Source organism: Panulirus ornatus, chromosome 66, assembly GCF_036320965.1.
Source record: "Panulirus ornatus isolate Po-2019 chromosome 66, ASM3632096v1, whole genome shotgun sequence".
Classification (NCBI taxonomy): Eukaryota; Metazoa; Arthropoda; class Malacostraca; order Decapoda; family Palinuridae; genus Panulirus; species Panulirus ornatus.
The window spans coordinates 17,520,778-17,525,777 of NC_092289.1; the positions used below are offsets into that span (position 1 = coordinate 17,520,778).

At 60.8% G+C, this 5,000-nt stretch overlaps 1 protein-coding gene across 4 annotated transcripts in view; it reads left to right on the forward strand.

Annotated features, from left to right (window-relative positions):
• The window catches only part of LOC139746730 (zwei Ig domain protein zig-8-like), a 52,826-nt gene that overhangs the window by 19,503 nt on the left and 28,323 nt on the right, over nucleotides 1–5,000 (forward strand). The gene's annotated exons all lie outside the window — the stretch shown is intronic.

Below are 5,000 nucleotides of genomic sequence, written 5' to 3' on the forward strand. Positions count from 1 at the left end.
ACCACTACACTAATTTCGCTACTACTACTACTACTACTACTATTACTACTACTACTACTACTACTACCACTACCACTACCACTACACTAATTTCGCTACTACTACTACTACTACTACTACTACTACTACTACTACTACCACCACTACTACTACTACTACTACTACTACTACTACTACTACTACTACCACCACTACTACTACTACTACTACTATTACTACTACTACTAAGACCTTTATGTTTGCAAGCTTTTACGTGGCTGACTCATATGCTTAACCCTTGACCCTTGGCTTGGCCTTGATATGCGGACGACCCCGTGTTGGTGTTGGTGAGGGAGAGAGGGAGGGAGGGGTTAAACATGCGGACGACCCCGTGTTGGTGTTGGTGAGGGAGAGAGGGAGGGAGGGGTTAAACATGCGGACGACCCGAGTTGGTGTTGGTTTTGAGTGGGAGAGAGGGAGGGAGGGGTTAAACATGCGGACGACCCGTGTTGGTGTTGGTGAGGGAGAGAGGGAGGGAGGGGTTTAAACATGGTGGACGACCCGTGTTGGTGTTGGTGATTGAGGGAGGGAGGGAGAGGTTAAACATGCGGACGACCCGTGTTGGTGTTGGAGATTGAGGGGGAGGGAGGGGTTAAACATGCGGACGACCCCGTGTTGGTGTTGGAGATTGAGGGAGGGAGGGAGGGGTTAAACATGCGGATGACCCCGTGTTGGTGTTGGTGAGGGAGAGAGGGAGGGAGGGGTTAAACATGCGGACGACCCCGTGTTGGTTTTGGTGAAGGAGAGAGAGGGAGGGAGGGGTTAAACATGCGGACGACCCGTGTTTGGTGTTGGTGAGGGAGAGAGGGAGGGAGGGGTTAAAATGTGGACGACCCCGGTTGGTGTTGGAGATTGAGGGAGGAGGGAGGGGTTAAACATGCGGACGACCCCGTGTTGGTGTTGGTGAGGGAGAGAGGGAGGGAGGGGTTAAACATGTGGACGACCCCGTGTTGGTGTTGGAGATTGAGGGAGGGAGGGAGGGGTTAAACATGCGGACGACCCCGTGTGGTGTTGGTGAGGGAGAGAGGGAGGGAGGGGTTAAACATGTGGACGACCCGTGTTTGGTGTTGGAGATTGAGGGAGGGAGGGAGGGGTTAAACATGCGGACGACCCCGTGTGTGGTGTTGGTGAGGGGGAGGGAGGGAGGGGGTAAAACATGTGGACGACCCCGTGTTGGTGTTGGAGATGAGGGAGGGAGGGAGGGGTTAAACATGCGGACGACCCCGTGTTGGTTGTTGGTAGAGGGGGAGGAGAGGGAGGAGGGTTAAACATGTGGACGACCCGTGTTGGTGTTGGAGATTGAGGGGGGAGGGAGGGGTTAAACATGCGGACGACCCGTGTTGGTGTTGGTGAGGGATGAGAGGGAGGGAGGGGTTAAACATGCGGACGACCCGTGTTGGTGTTGGAGATTGAGGGGAGGGAGGAGGGGTTAAACATGCGGACGACCCCGTGTTGGTGTTGGTGAGGGAGGCGGGAGGGAGGGGTTAAACATGTGGAGACCCCGTGTTGGTGTTGGAGATTGAGGGAGGGAGGGTTAGGGGTTAAACATGCGGATGACCCCGTGTGGTGTTGGAGACTTGCAGGGAGGGAGGGAGGGGTTAAACATGTGGACGACCCCGTGTGTGTGTTGGAGATTGAGGGAGGGAGGGAGGGGTTAAACATGCGGACGACCCCGTGTTGGTGTTGGTGAGGGAGAGAGGGAGGGAGGGGTTAAACATGCGGACGACCCCGTGTTGGTGTTGGTGAGGGAGAGAGGGAGGGAGGGGTTAAACATGCGGACGACCCCGTGTTGGTGTTGGAGATTGAGGGAGGGAGGGAGAGGTTAACATGGGGACGACCCGTGTTGGTGTTGGAGATTGAGGGAGGGGGGGGGGGGTTAAACATGTGGACGACCCCGTGTTGGTTTGGAGATTGAGGGAGGGAGGGGGGTTAAACATGCGGACGACCCCGTGTTGGTGTTGGTGAGGGATGAGAGGGAGAGGTTAACATGCGGACGACCCGTGTTGGTTGTTGGTAAAGGGAGAGAGGGAGGGGTTAAACATGCGGACGACCCCGTGTTGGTGTTGGTGAGGGAGAGAGGGAGGGGTTAAACATGCGGACGACCCCGTGTTGGTGTTGGTGAGGGAGAGAGGGAGGGGTTAAACATGCGGACGACCCCGTGTTGGTGTTGGTGAGGGAGGGGGAGAGGGTTAAACATGCGGATGACCCGTGTTTGGTGTTGGTGAGGGAGGGGGAGAGGGGTTAAACATGCGGACGACCCGTGTTGGTGTTGGTGAGGGAGGGAGGGAGGGGTTTTAAACATGCGGACGACCCCGTTTTGGTGTTGGTGAGGGAGAGAGGGAGGGGTTAAACATGCGGACGACCCCGTGTTGGTGTTGGTGAGGGAGGGAGGGAGGGGTTAAACATGCGGACGACCCCGTGTTGGTGTTGGTGAGGGAGGGAGGGAGGGGTTAAACATGCGGACGACCCCGTGTTGGTGTTGGAGATTGAGGGAGAGAGGGAGGGGTTAAACATGCGGACGACCCCGTGTTGGTGTTGGAGATTGAGGGAGAGAGGGAGGGGTTAAACATGCGGACGACCCGTGTTGGTGTTTGGAGATTGAGGGGGGAGAGGGAGGGGTTAAACATGCGGACGACCCCGTGTTGGTGTTGGAGATTGAGGGAGAGAGGGAGGGGTTAAACATGCGGACGACCCCGTGTTGGTGTTGGAGATTGAGGGAGGGAGGGAGGGAGGGAAGGGTGGGTTAAATAGAGACGTCCAGGACCTGGGTAATGGTGGTGGTGGTGGTGGTGGTGGTGTGGGGGTGTGTGGGGGTGTGGGGGTGATGGTGGTGTGGGGGTGTGGGGGTGTGGGAGTGCAATTTATAAACCTCAAATTGTTGAGATGAACAACTTCCGTGCGGGTGGACCCAGCTGTGGGTGTCGCTACCGTCTGTGGACCCAGCTGTGGGGGTCGCTACCCTCTGTGGACCCAGCTGTGGGGGTCGCTACCCTCTGTGGACCCAGCTGTGGGTGTCGCTACCGTCTGTGGACCCAGCTGTGGGGGTCGCTACCGTCTGTGGACCCAGCTGTGGGGGTCGCTACCCTCTGTGGACCCAGCTGTGGGGGTCGCTACCGTCTGTGGACCCAGCTGTGGGGGTCGCTACCCTCTGTGGACCCAGCTGTGGGGGTCGCTACCGTCTGTGGACCCAAGCTGTGGGGGTCGCTACCGTCTGTGGACCCAGCTGTGGGGGTCGCTACCGTCTGTAGGACCCAGCTGTGGGGTCGCTACCCTCTGTGGACCCAGCTGTGGGGGTCGCATTACCGTCTGTGGACCCAGCTGTGGGGGTCGCTACCTCTGTGGACCCAGCTGTGGGGGTCGCTACCGTCTGTGGACCCAGCTGTGGGGGTCGCTACCCTCTGTGGACCCAGCTGTGGGGGTCGCTAACCGTCTGTGGACCCAGCTGTGGGGGTCGCTACCGTCTGTGGACCCAGCTGTGGGGGTCGCTACCCTCTGTGGACCAGTGTGGGGGTCGCTACCCTCTGTGGACCCAGCTGTGGGTGTCGCTACCGTCTGTGGACCCAGCTGTGGGGGTCACTACCCTCTGTGGACCCAGCTGTGGTGGTCGTACCTCTGTGGACCCGCTGTGGGGGGTCGCTACCGTCTGTGGACCCAGCTGTGGGGGTCACTACCTCTGTGGACCCAGTGTGGGGGTCGCTACCCTCTGTGGACCCAGCTGTGGGTGTCGCTACCGTCTGTGGACCCAGCTGTGGGGGTCGCTACCGTCTGTGGACCCAGCTGTGGGGGTCGCTACCCTCTGTGGACCCAGCTGTGGGGGTCGCTACCGTCTGTGGACCCAGCTGTGGGGGTCGCTACCGTCTGTGGACCCAGCTGTGGGGGTCGCTACCGTCTGTGGACCCAGCTGTGGGGGTCGCTACCCTCTGTGGACCCAGCTGTGGGGGTCGCTACCGTCTGTGGACCCAGCTGTGGGGGTCGCTACCCTCTGTGGACCCAGCTGTGGGGGTCGCTACCCTCTGTGGACCCAGCTGTGGGGGTCGCTACCGTCTGTGGACCCAGCTGTGGGGGTCGCTACCCTCTGTGGACCCAGCTGTGGGGGTCGCTACCCTCTGTGGACCCAGCTGTGGGTGTCGCTACCGTCTGTGGACCCAGCTGTGGGGGTCACTACCCTCTGTGGACCCAGCTGTGGGGGTCGCTACCCTCTGTGGACCCAGCTGTGGGGGTCGCTACCGTCTGTGGACCCAGCTGTGGGGGTCACTACCCTCTGTGGACCCAGCTGTGGGGGTCGCTACCCTCTGTGGACCCAGCTGTGGGTGTCGCTACCGTCTGTGGACCCAGCTGTGGGGGTCGCTACCGTCTGTGGACCCAGCTGTGGGGGTCGCTACCCTCTGTGGACCCAGCTGTGGGGGTCGCTACCGTCTGTGGACCCAGCTGTGGGGTCGCTACCGTCTGTGGACCCAGCTGTGGGGGTCGCTACCCCTCTGTGGACCCAGCTGTGGGGGTCGCTACCCTCTGTGGACCCAGCTGTGGGGGTCGCTACCCTCTGTGGACCCAGCTGTGGGGGTCGCTACCGTCTGTGGACCCAGCTGTGGGGGTCGCTACCCTCTGTGGACCCAGCTGTGGGGGTCGCTACCGTCTGTGGACCCAGCTGTGGGGGTCGCTACCCTCTGTGGACCCAGCTGTGGGGGTCCGCTACTGTCTGTGGACCCAGCTGTGGGGGTCGCTACCGTCTGTGGACCCAGCTGTGGGGGTCACTACCCTCTGTGGACCCAGCTGTGGGGGTCGCTACCCTCTGTGGACCCAGCTGTGGGGGTCGCTACCGTCTGTGGACCCAGCTGTGGGGGTCGCTACCCTCTGTGGACCCAGCTGTGGGGGTCGCTACCCTCTGTGGACCCAGCTGTGGGGGTCGCTACCGTCTGTGGACCCAGCTGTGGGGGTCGCTACCGTCTGTGGACCCAGCTGTG